Source organism: Cherax quadricarinatus, chromosome 43 (genome assembly GCF_038502225.1).
Source record: "Cherax quadricarinatus isolate ZL_2023a chromosome 43, ASM3850222v1, whole genome shotgun sequence".
Taxonomy (NCBI): Eukaryota; Metazoa; Arthropoda; class Malacostraca; order Decapoda; family Parastacidae; genus Cherax; species Cherax quadricarinatus.
In genome coordinates, this window is record NC_091334.1 from 18,476,647 (window position 1) to 18,496,434 (window position 19,788).

The following is a 19,788-nucleotide window of genomic DNA, read 5'->3' on the forward strand; positions in this document are numbered from 1 at the left end:
TATTATTATTATAAAAATAATTATACAAAGGCTTCTGTGTATACTTATCAGTGTTTGTGTGGGTGGTCTCATGACAAAGTTGATAAACGAGAAATGTCTAGTTAAACCAAAGGTGGTCAGTCCTTCGTCGTTATCTATAGTTGTTCAAGCAAGAAAAACACACGCGACAGATCCACCAATCCTGGTGAGGGGCTCTTGATCTAGGGAACTGGATCTGTGCTCCAATTCCCTGTATTAAACCTAAATGCCTTCCACCCCCCCCCACAGGCGCTGTATAATCCCTACCGGCTTAGCGCTCACCCATGATTATAATAATAATCCTGAGCAATCCAACTCAAAATAATGGCACTAATTTCATTGAGAAATAAAAAAAAATGTTTCCACTTTGCATATATATCGATATACACATTTCCTCGCAGCCTAGTGTTATGACTCGTGCTATTTATTATAATCGTGAGTGAGCGATAAACGCGTAGGGATTATACAGCACCTGTGGGTGTGGTGGGGGGAATGGAAGGTATTCAGGCTCAATTCAGGGAACTGAAGCACAGCTCCAATTCCCTAGATCAAGAGCCCCTCACCAGCGTCAAGGAACCTCGCTTGAGACGCATGCTATTTATTAAGCTGTAATAATATTATTATTATTATAATCAAGGGGGAAGCACTAAACCCGGAGGATTATACAGCGCCTGGTGGGGATGTGGAAGGCATTCAGGCTTAATTCGGGGAACTGGAGCACAGATCCAATTCCCTAAATCAAGAGCCCCTCACAAGCGTCAAGGAACCTCCCTTGAGACACATGCTATTTATTAAGCTGTAATAATAGCCCGGGGTAATATTTCGGACATGGAACAACGGCCAACGACGCTAAGATCATTCCAGTAACATTCCATCAAGCCGTACACTGCTGTCAGGCTTGTGTGGGCGTGATGATGACTAACACAATACTTGCCCTGTTGGAGGGTAGATTATTATAATCAAGGGGAAGCGCTAAACCCGTAGGATTATACAGCGCTTAGGGAGGGGGGGATGTGGAAGGTATCCAGGTTTAATTCAGGGAACTGGAGCACAGATCCAATTCCCTAGATCAAGAGCCCCTCACTAGCAACAAGGAGCCTCCCTAGAGGGGTTTAGAGAGTAGTGTTGCTACCTGCATGGTGAGAGGCCTCAGGGAACATTTTAGCACCAGTGACATCAGCAAGCATGAGGTTGAGCCGCGCCCACATCCTCCTACCAATCATCGTCCAGGTTGCTGTGGGTGTGGCAACCCAGCCTCCACCAACACCGGGGCCACAAGTGCCCAGATCTACAATAAACTGTTGTTTATGCGCCCTGGATGTTTGGTTGCCGTGTTGCTATGTGTCAGCCGGCCCTGAAGTACCCATTTAAGTAAGTTTATTTAGGTACAGAAACACTTAAATGCAGTTACCCTAATTATCGTACATAGTAATATGTGTAAATTACCTAGGATAACCCAAAAAAGAAAGGCGAAGTGACTTATTTCCGAAAGTAGCAGGGGTCGAACCCAGGTGCCTGACATTCATGTGCGTCTTATTGTAAGCTCCCCCCTCTGTAATGTTAATGTAAATAACTCGGTTTACCTTATTTTTAGTTTATTTTCTTTCATTGTAATTGATTTTCAAACAGTTGAGTTATTTAGCTGTTTAAACCTTTAAATAATAAGATATTACAAGGACCCCAGTGGACATACGTTACTCCGACTTTTTTAGGGGTAATTTACACTACGTATGATAATTGTGCTCATGTGTACCTGAGCCTAATAAGCTTACTTACTAGACAGTAAATAAGGGAGTTTCATGACCCCTACTGCCCGTTAACTAGCAGTCAGCTAGGAGTCTGTCGAATATTCTGGGTTGCATCCTGCGGAGAACTTGAAAATCACCTTTAAAGTTACTAAGTCTTCCTCTTTTAAAAGAGAACTAAAGTGCCTGATCAGCCGAGTTGTGATGCTAAAATTTAAATTCTTTATATTTTATGTAGCATACAGATAATGTAGCTTATATGTAATAAAAGATTATTAGGTACAAAAGAGAGCCACTATCACGCAGGTTATTTCGGACAAAAGGTCGAACTGAGTGCAGAGAGTACTGACAGCCTCACTGATGAGGCTGTCAACTCCGAGTAAGTTTATTTAGGTATAGGTACACATAATAGCAGCATATGTGTAATTACCTAGGGTAACCCCCCCCCCCCACAAAAAAAAAAAAAAAGGTCAGACGAAGCGACTTATTGCCATTAGGATCCATGTTCTGGACCGGGATATGAGAACAATGAACCTCTAAACCATCTTCAAATATCCTTCAGATATCTGTGTTTTTTCTTATCTTCTCTGTTCGAGCTTCAGAGTTTCAAGTTGTCCAATAACTCCCGGATTTGTCTTCTAACCTTCGCATAGAGCGAGTTACTAAGGGTAAATATGAGCAGGTTTAGCGAGCAGTTGTGACAGGCTTCAACACTACCAGGCAGTTACTGACAAAATACAACCCAATATCATGGCTGGGAAAAAAATTACACCTAATCTACAGTTTGGCGAGGGCACTAAACCAGCACTTCTCAAAGTAGTGGGCCATGAACCACTGCTGGTCCGCGAGCCACCAGTCGGCGGTCCACATCATTACTGGTCCTCGTTGTTAACTGGTGAAAGTGTTATCGGTCCACAGCGAGCTGTCAGGAAAGAAAGGAACATAACGTAAGTATAACGTACGTATGACGTAGCGCCTCAGATTGCACAATCCAAGTGCATTATTTTGTGTCCCAGAAGAGAGTTTAGTCCCAGCAGCAAAAACTGAAAGTGAGGAGACATTATATAGCCAGAGGCTGCAGGCTCATGCACAGCTAACAGATTGTGGAAAATTGCATTTATCTGAATGTATCATTATGTACATAACAGTAAATGAACAAAGATAATTATTATTTATCAGTTAGACAAGTAGAAATTTGGGACACTTAGGTCGCAAAAAACGTCCCCCTTCGATACCTATCACTGTCATATCCACAAGTTGCTCTGGACCTATTAATTATAAATGAATTATACATACACCAGGAATTCTGGTAAATATATAAATTTGTGGACTGTATATTAAAAATAATAAATAATTAGATATACATATACACATTTATACAACAGAAGGAGAATATATCTTAATCATAACACTCACCAATTTGACTGGAAATCAAGGTGTATCATACTCAGAAAACCTCTGTCTATACATGAAAATAACAACTGGCCAGAGTTATAACATAACAGACTCATCTGAGGTTCCTGGAGCTGTCTTGTCCAGTCGCCTGATATCTCAAGTTATGCAGGAATGCACATCCAACAATTTCGCCTCCTATTTGAGAGGTGTCAGCCCAATTTTTACCTCTAGAGCACGAAAATCCCTTCCCATTACACTAACGTTGTATCCAATTCAAATTAACAATGGCGACTGTCCTGCGCAGACGCAGGCTTTACGTTTTCTATGACATAAATATTATTAAATACAGTATGGCCATCTATTTACATATAACTACTGTATTTCTGGAAAATATATACAGTATTTTCCACACAGATATCAGAAGCAGTTTTAGAATTAGGTACAATAACAGTTGTGAGAGGATGAATATTTATTATGCATCAAAATACAAAATCGTAATCATAGTAAAACAGAATTATTGTAATATTTCAAATTAAATTTGAAGAAAAGTTTAATTCAAGAATTTTCGAGTAAAAACGTGAGTCATAATTCTCGTTTACCTATATGGTTTATTGTCACTGAAGAAAAATACAGTCATTGTTTCAACACGTTAAATAAAAGAACTTCTAAACTCATAAGTCAAAAATACAACCCCATATCTCTTATTGTGATCTTATTGCATGTGACAATCGTGTAAACAATGTCATTTATACGCCTCGAATCGTCGAAATATTCAATAAAAGCAAATTCTGCCATTTTGCTTTTCGGTGCCTCAGTAAAATACGGAATTGTTAAAAAAAAATCAAGAAATTGTTTTGAGGTTTGACAGCATGATGGCAGCCCTCAGTGATCCTAGTGACGAGCCTCAGGTCACATCTCTCCCGAATGAGGTTAGTAAACGTTCAAATTGTGATCTAGGGAAAGGTACATTGATGCGAAATAATTTATTGCAGTGACGAATGATTTGAGTGTCACTGGAGGCCAAGTTGTTGCCTTGTATGGGCCAGTAGGCCTTCTGCAGTGTTTCTCCATTCTTATGTTCTTATTGGTGATGGACCGGGTCGCGGGGGCGTTGACCCCCGGAACACCCTCCAGGTATACTCGCTTCCTCCTGGATCAAAGTGAAAGCAGAATATCCCCAACTTGTTGAAATTGCTCACAAAACTCTTCTCTCCCATTTCCCCAGCCTTCTCAACCCTAGGTTTCATGACTCACGAAATCGTAATAACACCACTGTAAATAAATCAGGAAACGGATGGGATTTTGACACCATGGCGAGTAAGTTTACACTTGTCAGGGGTTCAAATCCCACCCGTTCCCGTGGTTTAATAGGTTTCACTAAGAGAAAATACAGGAACAACATACATATTGGACCTTCATTACGCTGCACCGTCCTCATCCAATACATCTTATTAAGATGGTAAAGAAAAAAACAGACTTAACTCTCTAATTAATAAAGACTACCTATTTTAACATCCTTATTGAAATTAAAAATAGTCAATTTTTTTCTTAATGTTAACTGTCATACTTAAAACTTTTCAATAAAAATGTGTTTTTTTCCCAATACTTCTCATTTTAATATCTCCAAGTTGCCCATGACACACCAGCTACTGGGTAATGAGAGGTTTAAAACCTATCGACTACACCAGTCATTAAGGCTGCAGGATAACCTTGTCACTACCAAACAAGAATATTTTAATACCTAAGACAGGGACTAATTTATACTCTCAACATGTATACCCTGAGGGAAATACACCTCTTACGGCGTATTATCCCAAAGTTTGAGAAGCACTGGTTTACAATGCTTGTCTAGCAGTCATATAAATAAAATAATTTACTGTTAAATGCATACAATAACAACAACAATAATAATAATAATAATAATAATAATAATAATAATAATAATAATAATAATAATAATAATAACAATAATAATTAATAATAATTACCTAATCTGAAATTTAGTTCCTAATCTTGGTTACATTAGGTTAGGTTTGGTTACATTAGGCTATAATTATTTTAGTCCCTCCCCAGCCACACACCCAAAAAAAATTCCACATTGGCTTAAAATACATGTGCACAAGTCACATATGTAAGTTTGGAGAATTTGCATAGTAACATATTTCTGAGATTAAAATACGTACAAGGTCTTCATCTCCAGATTAATATTTAAATTACCACCACCAATAAGAACAACAACTGTAGTACCAACAACAATAGTAACAGCAACAGTAACAATAACAATAGTAACAACAACAGTAACACTAACAACAGTAACAATAACAATAGTAACCACAATAACAACAATAGTAATAATAGTAACAGCAACAATAACAATGGTAATAACACTAGTAATAAAAATAGCAACAACAATAACAATAGCAACAACAACAGTAACAATAACAATAGCAACAACAGCAGTAGCAACACTAATAATAGCAGTAAAACACATCATTACCATTACCATTATCAACATTATCATCATTACCATGATCATCATTATTATTATTATCACGATGACGCAGAGGCAGCCTCTGAGGTGAAGCCAAAAAGTCAGTTGTTTGTGTAGTGTTGGCGTCTTTAACCTCCCGAAAAACCTGTTAGGGTACGATGGACAGGGAGAAGGGGAGTGCCAGGGTTGGGGAGGAGGGGGTAAAGGAGAAGAGTGGAGTACTAGTGGTGAGGGGTGAGATGGGGATTTTGAGGGTGGCACGTGTGGTCCTGGTGATGTGGTTCCCCTCACGTAGTACCGTACCCATCCCCCTAGTGGTAGTACCCACAGCTATGTGCTAATACCCCATCCCTATGTACTAGTACCCACTCCTCATGTAGTAGTACAAACCCCACTACATAGCAATATCTCCCCCACATAGTATTTACCCCCCACGTAGTACCACCCACCACTTAGTGTATTATTATTATTATTATTATAATCAAAAAGAAGCGCTAAGCCACAAGGGCTATACAGCACCACTTAGTGTACCTTCCCCAAATACCTTCACAGTGTTCCTGGTTTACTAGTCCTGCTTCCACTGCCTTCTTTTATCTACTCTCTCTACTTTATTTCCCATCAGACAATCTACCACTCCGCTCATCCCTCCATCTCATTCATTAGCAGTAAAAATTGTTAAGTGGATTTCCATGCCTCCATCACCACCTCCTGCTGCTTCTACTCCTCTGATTGCAGTATACAAGCCACTTCTCCAAGCATATTCCACTTCTAGTTCTCTATGCTGTACTTTTCTCAAGATTGATGGACAGAACACATCGACGCCAGGATGAGGGACTGATTACTTCATTCTCCTCATTATCCTTCACCGTTTTTTTTGTACTGAACTGAAGACGCCGCCACCGGCTGGCGAAATGTTTCCTCATCAGAGATTTCCAGATAGTGCACAACTGTCTCATTTTTCCAGCCTATGTAGCGTTGTGTGCTCGGTGTCAAAGCCTATTGAAAAAAAATACCCTCAGAGGCTGCAACACCCGTGTACACAAGGTTACTGCAGCACCTTAAATAGAGATGTGAGCACAGTAAACTACTACAGAAAACGATAGTAAACTATTTTTAATGCCGGTGAGGATACCATCATCTTGGGATAGTATTGGGTAGTGATTCTGGATTTTAAAGGGGAGGGGGGGATATGAAGCGATGCTCTGGTTAAACCCTAGTTCCAGTTACAGGGTAGCTCCGGTTAAAGCCTAGCTCTGATAAAAGCCTAGCTTTTGGAAAAGCCTACCTCTAGTTAAATCCTACGGACGGTTAAAGCCTAGAAATGATACAGCCTAGCTCTGGTTAAAGCCTAATTCCGATTACAACCTGCAGGCTGCAGCTGTAGTAAGCTAGCGAATGCTGAAGCAATTATGTATCACCGAAACACCAATTATCAGGAGACACCACCTGGTGTCCTCTTTCCTGACGAACAAAACACTACCATCATCGACAAATGTACATCTCTCAGTGTGTATGTGTGTGTATATATATATATATATATATATATATATATATATATATATATATATATATATATATATATATATATATATATATATATATATATATATATATATAATATATTATATATATATATATATATATATATATATATATATATATATATATATATATATATATATATATATATATATATATATATATATATATATATATATATATATATATATATATATATATATATATATATAATGTCGTGCCGAATAGGTAAAACTGGCCAATTAGCAAGAACTCATTTAAAATTAAATCCTTTCTAAAAATTTCTCTTATACGTTTAAAGATACATATATTTTTTTCATTTATGTTAATGTAAAAATTAATAATTTTGTACCAAAAGAACCTTAGAAAACTTACCTAACCTTATTATAACAAGCGCAATTTAATTTACCCTAATCCAACTAAATATATTTTAGATAAGTTTACAATAATGTAATACACAAACACAATGAAATATTTTTTTCGTTGGGTCCAGAATGATTTTTGCGAAATTATTGCATACACAAATTTTCGCTTGCCTTATTCGGCAAGAAGAGCGTTGCTATTTAAGCTAAAATCGCAAGTTTTACCTATTCGGCACGACATATATATATATATAAGATCAGCAAGTACAGGGACATAAACCAACAGTATCAATTTGTCCCCAGTGGGATCAGACACCTTGGGATCATGGGGAAAAAATGCCACACGTTTCCTTAAAGAATTGGGTTCCAGACTCCTCGACACCACCAGGGCCCCAAGGGCAGCCACTTTCATCATTCCAGCGCCTCAGCGTGGCTATCCAGAGGGGAAATTCTTGCTGCATACTTGGCTCGCGTCCGGCATCGGAGGAGTTGGAGAAAATTCATGATCTTTAATACATTGTACCATTGTATTCATGTTTGTGTTTTCTGTATATATATATATATATATATATATATATATATATATATATATATATATATATATATAGATATATTGTAGGTAGTAGGTTGGTAGACAGCAACCACCCAGGGAGGTACTACCGTCCTGCCAAGTGAGTGTAAAACGGAAACCTGTAATGGTTTTACATGATGGTAGGATTGCTGGTGTCCATTTTTGTCTCATAAATATGCAAGATTACAGGTAAGTCTTGCTACTTCTACTTACACTTAGGTCACACTACACATACATGTACAAGCATATATATACACACCCCTCTGGGTTTTCTTCTATTTTCTTTCTAATTCTTGTTCTCGTTTATTTCCTCTTATCTCCATGGGGAAGTGGAACAGAATTCTTCCTCTGTAAGCCATGCGTGTCGTAAGAGGCGACTAAAATGCCGGGAGCAAGGGGCTAGTAACCCCTTCTCCTGTATATATTACTAAATTTAAAAGGAGAAACTTTAGTTTTTTCTTTTGGGCCACCCTGCCTCGGTGGGATACGGCTGGTATGTTGAAAGAAGAATATATATATATCTATATATATATATATATATACATATATATATATATATATATGTCGTGCCGAATAGGCAGAACTTGCGATCTTGGCTTAAATAGCAACGTTCATCTTGCCATATAGGACAAGTGAAAATTTGTGTATGTAATAATTTCGCCAAAATCATTCTGAACCTAACGAAAAAAATATATTTCACTGTATTTGTTTAGTATTAAATTATTGTAAACAAATCTAAAATATATTTAGTTGGGTTAGGATAAAATAAATTGTTATTGTTATAATAAGGTTAGGTAAGTTTTCTAAGTTCCTTTTGGTGCAAAATTATAAATTTTTACATCAGCATTAATGAAAAAAAATATATCTTTAAACGTATAAGATAAAATTTTAGAAAGGACTTAATTTTAAATGAGTTCTTGCTAATTGACCAGTTTTACATATTCAGCACGACATATATATATATATATATATATATATATATATATATATATATATATATATATATATATATATATATATATATATATATATATATATATATATATGTATAGAAAAAGATCACGTTCCGGAATAGATTCTCAAATACTGCCCAGTTTTCTCAGTTATCAACTTGTCGGTTTTCTAATTCATTTACACAAGCTTCCTGGCTTGTAAGGTTGAGTACACGGCTCGTCATAGTTATGTGTCACACCCAGGATATCCATATCATTGTTGAAAGGTTGATCTCTTCCATTTATACTCATACCAATCCCAGTGAGTTGCATTATGTTGTTTAGGCAGCATCATCATTTGTTATCTTGAAGCAAATGACTTGTCGGCAGCGGCGCCAGGCAGATAGGGCCACAAGTTGACGAATAATGGCCCTCATGGCAGTGGACTTGTCTTCTTTGAATTGAATAAAGGTTAGAGGGTTATAGAGTTAACGGCTACAGCATTTGCATCACCGAAGGTAAACATCACCCTCTGTAGCAGCGCAGCACAGCACTTGCTTGTTCTCATCACCAACTGTAAGGCTAAAGGCAATGAACGAATCGAGTGAGTTTAGCTTGTCGAATAAAATGGCAGCAAGTGAGTTATATTGCTCCGTTTAAAATACAGGACCTTAAGTCCATATTATCCGCAAGTTATTATCTGCGCACACTCTTCTGCGGTCCTCACCTCGTGAGTTACAGAAGATCTCTCTCTCACCGGTGTACACGAGCCCTGTCAGAGAGGTGGGGAACCTCTACTGGTCAGGATGTTGGCACACACTGTGAGCATTCGTCCACTTAATGGTACACTTCAGCTCATACGAAGCGGAACTGTTTGTCTTAGTAACTTGATCAATACTAAAGATGCCTTCGCCGCTAACTGCTTCAACGACGAAAATGTAGACAACATAGAAACCACCTTCGTCGTCCAATCAATTTTATAAAAGAAACCATTTTGACGTCGTCTCGTCACCTATACCCCGAGTGAAGAAGTTAGCCTTCGTCAAGAGCCTTGTCTGAGATGTTACCAGCCCGATGACCTACGGAAATAAATTTAAGAACAGAACGCTTGGGCCAAGATTAAAGAAGTCACCAAAATTCATATGGCATCTTTAATGCTGAACCTAAATATTATCATCATATCACCTCAGATGCTGGACCTATTGTGTCTACACCCACACCACTAAAGACTTCTCTCTCAAGGATAAGTTCTGCTCGACATGCGATGCTGACGATCATACTCACACTGACAGCTCCACGTCTAACCAACCAAAATGCATAAACTGCAAAGGCGACTACCTCATCTTTGATGCTAGGCGTCTCATGAGCAAGAACATTGCCAATAAAACTCAACAATACTTAGAAGACACTGCAGACCACCAGTGAATCAGTCGACTCCAAGAAGACACCCAGAAATCCTTCAAGTTACTAAGCAGCCTACCACTACAATCACCCCCCACTTCAATTTTCAAAGGGGGCGCACCCACCACATCTGCATGACCTACGCAAACATGAAGAATGCAGCATGCCTAGGAACCTTCGACTCCACCATTAACGAACTTTTCGGCTCAACAATTTGTCCAGTCTGAAGTTCTCTGATGACGTCCCATTCATAGACATACTAAGATTCATTGTCAATAGAGGTGACATCATTGTTCCTCCGCCACCAATGAAGCCATGTGACCCACCACTTACCACCTCCCAAGCCACTAAACCACCCTCGGAAGACCAAGACGTAAATATCTCTGAGGAAGAAATTAAAGTTGACAACTTTGCTTCCTACCCTACATGATGTCAAAAAACAGGAGCACCATGCAAGCCGGGGAACTCCACACCAGACTCTGCAATGGAACTGTGAAAAATTCCAGTTGCTTCCCTACGGTCTTCACACTAACTCAGGTTCAAGAATTCATGAAAAGCTTCGCCCACGATCAAAGACTTAAAATTGAACTAAATTACATGCCTACCGAAGTGTTCAGTAAGTTCAATGAAGTTACATATACGTGAATCCGGAGTAAGGAATCAACTCATCACCTCCAAAACAGCAAGCTGAATACTTCCTAAGCTCCTGTGCCTGCCCGCTCCTCCCTGCCTATTGGTATTCAACGGGCCCTCATTCGCCTAGCTGGGCGCCCTCAATCTGGACCTATTCTACGCCCGCCTCCACTTCAAGGCTCAATATCATTAGTTCTTCCTTGTATATCCTGTATCTGAGTAGGTACGAAATTCAAGGATGAGTTTGCATATGTCGTTAATACTGACATCCCATAATAAGAGCTTTAAGTAACTGCCTTGTGTTATGCTGGAAACACTTGTACTTCATATTTGCAAGATAATCAATAAGTAGGTGTTAGATGGAGCCAGATATTTCAGGTGAAACTACAAGCACTAAGAATTTCTGGCTACGGCGCCATACATGTACACACACTGTCCTGGGAAGCCAAACAACTACTGACCTTGGGATCGTCTGTTGCCTGGTGACACAGAACTGAGGTTCAGATCAGCTATGAGACTAACATTTTCTCAAGTCACATTGCTGGTGAGGCAATAGCAAGTGACACTCAGAAGATTTTTATCATGTCTTGTTAGACTTTCATTTCAAGAGTAAAACCTGTGATTGACATCAGTGACGCTTATCTGTAGTTGCAGCCGCGTTAAACAGTCACCCATTTTACTGTCTTAGCAAAAGTGAAATACTGCCTGTTGTTAAGAGGATGAGTTGGCAGGCGCTGACCACTATGCTGGTCTTCCTGCCTTGAGTTGAATCTACAGTAAAGTTAATTTGCCTTGCACATAGTCATGTGTACTTAGCTCCCTCCCTCCCATCGTATTTACCCCACAGTACGTCTCTCCCTCCCCCTCTTTCCCACTCAACCGTGGTGTTGATGTCATGTACCCTCGCCACTCCTTGGATACTAAGTGAGGCCTGTCATACAGCCCTCTCCCTGGGTGACCCTCAGTGTGCACTTACCTAATTGTGGTTGCAGGGGTCGACTCATAGCTCCTGGCCCCGCTTCACTGGTCGCTACTAAGTTCACTCTCTCCCTGTTCCATGAGCCTTTTCATACCTCTTCTTAAAGCTATGTATGGTTCCTGCCTCCACTACATCACTTTCCAGACTGTTCCACTTCCTGACAACTCTGTAACTGAAGAAATACTTCCTAACATCCCTGTGACTCATCTGAGTCTTCAACTTTCAATTGTGACCCCTTGTTGTTGTGTCCCATCTCTGGAACATCTTGTCTTTGTCCACCGCGTTAATTCCTCTCAGAATTTTATGTTATCATGTCACCCCTATCCCTTCTGTTCTCCAGTGTCGTCAGGTCAAGTTGTGTGTGTGTGTGTGTGTGTGTGTGTGTGTGTACTCACCTACTTGTGGTTGCAGAGGTCAAGTCGCAGCTCCTGGTCCCGCCTCTTCGCTGGTCGCTACTAGATCCACTCTCCCCCTGTGTGCTTTCTCGGGTTCTCTTTCTATACCAGTCTCTCTCTCTTTCTTTCTTTCTTTTTCTCTCTCTCTCTCTCTCTCTCTCTCTCTCTCTCTCTCTCTCTCTCTCTCTCTCTCTCTCTCTCTCTCTCTCTCTCTCTCTCTCTCTCTCTCTCAACACAAGAAAGTCTTCACTCAGTATCACATTACAAGTCAGTACAAAGGTACATGTTGCAGCACACTCTGTACATCACATGTAATATTCATCACAGGTACAATATTAGCCAGTTATTATGTTCGCTAACTTCCTCTACACTGTTATATTTTCTCTCTTTTACCCTTTCATCTACTTTCCATCTGCCTTCAATCCTCTTTCCATCTCTTTGTTTACCTTTCTACCCCCCCCCCCGTTTCATTTTACTTCCATCCTTATTCCATCTTAACATTTTCCCTTTATTTTATCTTCTTCCCTTGTATCTTTCTTTCATCTCCCATCCATCTGACATCTGAACACAGGATGTTTAATATTTATCATGACAGTGGTGTACAACCCTGCACCAAACAACAGTACATGCAGAGTTGCACAACCCTGCACCAAACAACAGCACCTGCAGAGTTACACAACCCTGCACCAAACAACAGCACCTGCAGAGTTGCACAACCCTGCACCAAACAACAGCACATGCAGCGTTGCACAATCGTGTACCAAACAACAGCACCTGCAGAGTTGCACAACTCTGCACCAAACAACAGCACCTACAGAGTTGCACAACCCTGTACCAAACAATAGCACCTGCAGAGTTGCACAACCCTGTACCAAACAACAGCAACTGAAGGGTTGTACAACCCTGTACCAAACAACAGCAACTGAAGGGTTGTGCAACCCTGTGCCAAACAACAGCACCTGAAGGGTTATACAACCCTGTACCAAACAACAGCACCTGAAGGGTTATATAACCCTGTACCAAACAACAGCACCTAAAGTGTTATACAACACTATACCAAACAAGAGCACCTGCAGAGTTGAACAATCCTGTACCAAACAGCGGGGCGTTGACTCCCCCCCCCCCCAAAAAAAAAAAAAACATCTTTCAGACACCCATCCTTCAGGAATGTCTCCCTTTGTGCCTCTCTCCACCAGGGTCGGCAGATTTAATTCCTTCAGCCTCGCCTCACAGTGCATCACTCTCAGTTACGGAGGGAGCCCCAGAGTGTAACACAACAGACTCGATCCTCCAATCTCCCAGACAGGAGTATCGAGTACCGTGGCTAGGCTATACGTCAGATACATGAGGCAAAGACAGGAGACCCCGAGGTATATATCAAGTCTAGCTACTGAGGATTCTCCCACTTTAGGTAGTTGAGATATGGATGTTGTAATAAAGATTGAATATACAGTAGTAGTAGTAATGTTTAGATAATGTAAGCGGGGCAACGTTTGGAGTACAATAATATTTTTACTGTAAATAAGGGTAATGTTTGGATAGGAAATGTAATGTTTGGATAGTATAGTAAAGATAGTGTTTGGATAGTATAGTAAAGGTAATGTTTGGATAGTAATGAGTAAGAAGCAAAGTTTGCGACACGACGGGTCATCGTCCGAGTAAACAAGGAGAGTGTTCAAAACTAGGAGAAGGGAACAAGGGGACACTGCTGGCAGATGCACAGAACAGGGGAGACACACTTGGCAGCTGCACTCCCAGATGTGTCCCAGAGATGCCATAAAGACCGTCAGTGTAAAGGTAGTGGAGAGGGTAACGAACTAGGAGAGACGGTAGTGAAAGTTGAAGACCTCCACCTCTTCGCTAAATGACCCTTACCCCCACCGATATCCCCCGATGTCACCCCAGGGGATGTGCTGTCTCATGACCACAACATACCACATAATATCAATAACATACCGGCTCATGGTCGATACACCAACTGGCTGAAAGCAAATGCAGGTAATGTAATCATACCTATCATGATAAATTAGACACATGTGCAACACTTGGGTATCTTTATTGAGGAAACGTTTCGCCACACAGTGACTTTATCAGTCCATACAAAGAAGAATGAAGATTGAGACACTTATGCAGCATATGGGAATCTTTATTCAGGAAACGTTTCGCCACACAGTGGCTTCATCAGTCCATATTCGGTATTATATACCATTCGTACACAGTCCAATACAAAGAGGAAGGCGTAAGGAGAGGAGGAGTATGAGGTAATCAGTCCCTCAGCCTTGAGTCGATGTTGTCAGTCCATCAATCTTGAAAAGTATACAAGGGTGAGGAACTGATTACCTCAAACTCCTCCTGTTCTTCACCATTCTCCTTTGTATGGACTGATGAAGCCACTGTGTGGCGAAACGTTTCCTCAATAAAGATACCAAAGTGTTGCACATGTCTCTAATTTATCAACTTGTCGGTTCTCTAAACCATTCATCTACATACCTATCATCTCTAATACTACGATACACCTGTTATCGACATCCCATCCTTCTCATTGCCCACTACACTAGACGGATATCGTAATAATAATAATAATAATAATAATAATAATAATAATAATAATAATAATAATAATAATAATAATCTTAATTTTTACAAGTACATGATACAACTTATATAGACCATGTGAGCTACTGATATGCATGTGAGGCCACCTTGTCACTCATTGGAGCCTGGGATGAAAAATGTCCAACATCCACCTCTCATTGAACCAAACAAAATTTTGTTACCACTACACATAAAACTTGGGCTCAAGAAAAACTTTGTAAAAACTATGGACAAATCCGGTCAGGGATTCAAGTATTTAACATCAAAATTCCCCTCACTGAGCGACGCTAAGATAGGGAGTCTTCAATGGTCCTCAGATTCGAGAGTTTCTTGGGGAGGAGAAAACTGCTTGGGAAGCATTCGAGTTAGTGGCGAAGGGATTTCTCGGAAACAGAAGGGAAGGCAACTATGAAGAATTGATGGAAAACCTCATCAAGGCTTACAAGAACATGGAATGTAACATGTCACTTAAAATCCACTTTTTTGGACTTACATTTAAGACTTTTTTCCAGCGAACTGTGGAGCAGTTAGTGACGAACATGGTGAAAGGTTTCAGAAAGATATTTCAACCATGGAAAAATAGTACCAGGGCAAATGGTGCACAAGAATGCTTGCAGACTATTGCTGGACATTGGCAAGAGGTGATTCTTCAGGCCACTATAAGCGTCAAGCAAAAAGGCAGAGAGTAGGTACGAATTAGAGTTTAAAACATACTGACACATTGTACGTTATAATAAAATAATCAGATATTACATATCTCGTACCTTTAAACCGATAGCCAATAAGTATTTTTCAAGGTGATATTTGGATTCAGGACCTGAAAATACATAAGAATTAACTTTTCAAAAATTGTTTACCAATGTTATCTTGATTTAGAAAATCATTAAGGTAGGCCTAGTGTCAGTAACCGAGAAATTAAGGTATTTCTCGCTAACCGCTGTAGGGGTCAGGATTTGTTCTTCAGTCTAAAGTAAATAAATCCACATTTTTTTTTTTAGCAAAATAAAAGCTGAGAAAATGTGTGAAACCATCTGGGTATCTTTATTTTGGAAACGTTTCGTCAGGCAGTGGCTTCCGCAGAGAAAAGTGAAAGCTGAGGAGGAGAAGGAGGAGCTTTAGGTAATCAATCCCTCAGCCTGGAGTAGATGTGTTCACTCCATCGAGATTGAGACTAAACACATCGACTCCAGGCTGAGGGATTGATTACCTCAAACTCCTCATCGTCCACCTTTCTCTGCACTGGACTGCAGAAGCCACTGCGGTGCGAAATGTTTCCAGAATAAAACCCAATCTTGCACAAGTGTCATTTGTGAACTTGTTGGTTTTGTAAAGCATTCATTCACAATCACTACTAGACGTTGATTTTGACCTTAAGTTAAGGTAAAAAATCTGATCGTTAAGGTCCTTAACGATCGGATTTTTTTTTATGCCTCTGGTCTGAAAGCTTTCCGGAATTCTGTACCCTCCAGATTTTTTTTTTCAACATTGTCAAATTTTGATGCAAATGAGTTTAATGCGTTTATTGAAGGTAAAGTTGATCTGGAGGATGTTAGTGATGGACTCACTGGTAATCAGAAACCAGGAGTCTCTGAATTGAGAGTGTACAGAGATCCTTTACTGCACGTATAAGTTCTGTCAAGCACCTTAACTACTGGGAACGCTTGGAAGCACTTGACTTGTACTCGTTGGAAAGCAGGAGGGAGAGATATATATCATAATCTACACTTGGAAAATCTTGGAAGGAATGGTCCCAAATCTGCACACAGAAATCACTCCCTACGAAAGTAAAAGACTGGGCAGGCGATGCAAAATGCCCCCAATAAAAAGTAGGGGCGCCATTGGTGCACTAAGGGAAAACACCATAAGTGTCCGGGGCCCAAAACTGTTCAACAGCCTCCCATCAAGCATTAGGGGAATTGCCAATAAACCCCTGGCTGCCTTCAAGAGAGAGCTGGACAGATACCTAAAGTCGGTGCCGGATCAGCCGGGCTGTGGCTCGTACGTTGGACTGCGTGCGGCCAGCAGTAACAGCCTAGTTGATCAGGCCCTGATCCATCGGGAGGCCTGGTCATGGACCGGGCCGCGGGGGCGTTGATCCCCGGAATAACCTCCAGGTAACCAGGTAACCACACAGGTACAAGCATTAGGTTGGCCAGAACGGGTTCTGGCCCGGGTCTTCTCAATGCGGTGACCCGGCATATACCGACACATAGTATATAAGAACATAAGGAGCACTGCAGCAGGCCTACTGGCCCATGCGAGGCAGGTCCAAGTCCCCTACCAGCCTAAGCCACTGACCCAAGCTCCAAGCAATGTACTATGATTTACATAGTGGAAGACAACGAGTACCACTGCACATCATGAACAACGAATCAGTTGATGATACAGAAGGCCGGCATACACAGCACCTCTTTTCGGTGTTCCACGTTGTCGTTGGCTTCAAACTGAGCCATTGTTCATTCCGTTCCACCCCCTGGTGATAGTCACCGGCGGGTGGAACAATGGCGCAACTGAAAGCCAAAGAAAACGTGGAATACCGAAAAGAGGTGCTGCGTATGCCAGCCCTTCTGTACACGCAAGAGTGCAACGCTAATAAGCTTCAATAGCTTTGGTTGTTTTGTAGTTAGTAGCTGGTTACTTCATCTCCCTATACCTACTGATGCTTTTCTTGATCTTATTCGCCTTTGTGTGGACTCAAATTCCTTTTCCGCCGAGATAAATATTATGCTCAAACCTTCGGTGTCGCTATGAGCTCTCTTCTATCTCCTCTTCTTGCTAACATTATATGGAATACTTCGAAACTGTTCTTCTTCCTACTGTAGGTGTGCGCCCTTCCCTCTGGCTCCGCCATGTAGATGACCCAGCACTCTCCACCTCGACTCTACCCTATAAATACTCACGTACCTCTCACCCAGGCAGATATAGACTTATTAGAGAACATACAGAGAAGAATGACTAAAATGATTTACTGTGTAAGGAATCTCCCGTATGAAGATAGACATAAAAGCCTTAAATCTCCACTCTCTGGAGAGACGTAGAATGAGGGGAGATATCATTGAAGTGTATAAGAGCATAAACAAAGGAGATATTAATAAAGTACTGAGGGTGTCAAACTAGGTAAGAACCAGAAATAATGGATTTAAGTTGGATAAGCTTAGATTTAGAAAGGACATAGGTAAGTACTGGTTTTCTAACAGAGTTATGGATGCGTGGAACAATCTTCCCAGTAGGGTGATATATGACCTTGGGTAGCTTTAAGAAGAGATTGGGCAAATATACGAGTGGGAGGGGCTGGGTTTGATTGGTGTCTTTGGGTACAAACTGCATATGTGTTTATGTTTCCATTGTGTCGGTATTTTATACCATTTATTTTCAACGGGAGTTAATTCTTGGGTTGCTTTGGGTAGAGGTTGTTTTGATAAGGACCTGCCTTGTATGGGACAGTAGGCCTTCTGCAGCGTTCCTCCAATCTTATGTTCTTACGCTTGTGACTTGATAAAGCCCATTATGGGCGAAACGTTGTCAATAAAGGGTCACATTATACTGGTGGCCTGGTGGTTAACGCTCTCGCTTCACACGGTGAGGGTCTGGGTTCGATTCCCAGCCAGAGTAGAAACATTGGACGTGTTTCTTTCCACCTGTTGTCTATGTTCCCCATCAGTAAAATGGGTACCTGGGTGTTAGTCGACTGGTGTGGGTCGCATCCTGGGACACTGACCTAAGGAGGCCTGGTCACAGACCGGGCCGCGGGGGCGTTGACCCCCGGAACTCTCTACAGGTATTTTAAGCCAATTATTTCCATCGACATCTTTGCTCGTTGGCCTTATGACTAGTTTCTTTCAACCATTTCTCGAATTCTTTGCTTCTTTTCCATGTACGTGGCTGATACAATAAACTCCTCAGTTAAATCTAACCATTTAGAGGACGCGTAGAATTGTTTCAACTCCTGGCTTTTCAAGTTAGTATTAAATGCTTTGGACCCATGTGGACTGTCTCAGAAATCCTAAGCTTACTTGTCTGTAAACTCCGTCGTCCTGCAAGACTGCCATAGTGTCATGACTGTCTCTCAGTTCTGAAAGGTTAACCTCATCATGACCAACACTGTTGAATGCTCCTACTGTAAACTTTGTCAAAGTGGTTTGGAAACTGGACAGTCTCAGTGCTCGATTCTACTGTGAAAAATGCCATGTCACTACTGAAGTCTCCCAGCTCGGGTTGACACTGTGGAAATAAATGGTATAAAATACCGACACAATGGCAATATAAACACAAATGCAGTATAACGTAGTCAATAAAGGATCACATTATACTGCATTTGTGTTTATATTGCCATCGGGTTGACACTACTGAAGTCTCCCAGCTCGGGTTGACACTACTGAAGTCTCCCAGCTCGGGTTGACACTACTGAAGTCTCCCAGCTCGGGTTGACACTACTGAAGTCTCCCAGCTCGGGTTGACACTACTGAAGTCTCCCAGCTCGGGTTGTTCATAATACACACAATAACCTGCCGGAGGAGACGAGTACACTCTGGGAGGAGAGGCGCCGCGGGAAATGTACAAGGAGAAAGATTGAACCTTAAAGAGCAAAAAAAAAAAGAAAAGTGCCAGAAGGAACCTTGCCAAAGGAACACTTACTACATTATACACGAGGCACGCCGGGCGTGTACTGGATTATACAGTGCCAGTACGGAGCCCACGCACACACACACACACCTGGTGTTGTGTTGCCAAC

The 19,788-nt window shown here is 40.8% G+C and overlaps 1 protein-coding gene across 1 annotated transcript in view; it reads right to left on the reverse strand.

Annotated features, from left to right (window-relative positions):
- Window positions 1-1,596: 1,596 nt before the first annotated feature.
- LOC128694332 (uncharacterized) overlaps window positions 1,597-19,788 on the reverse strand; it is a 61,885-nt gene continuing 43,693 nt past the window's right edge. The window contains exon 4 of the mRNA XM_070093473.1: window positions 1,597-2,685. The gene's annotated coding sequence lies outside the window, so the exon portion shown is untranslated. The remainder of the gene's footprint in view (window positions 2,686-19,788) is intronic.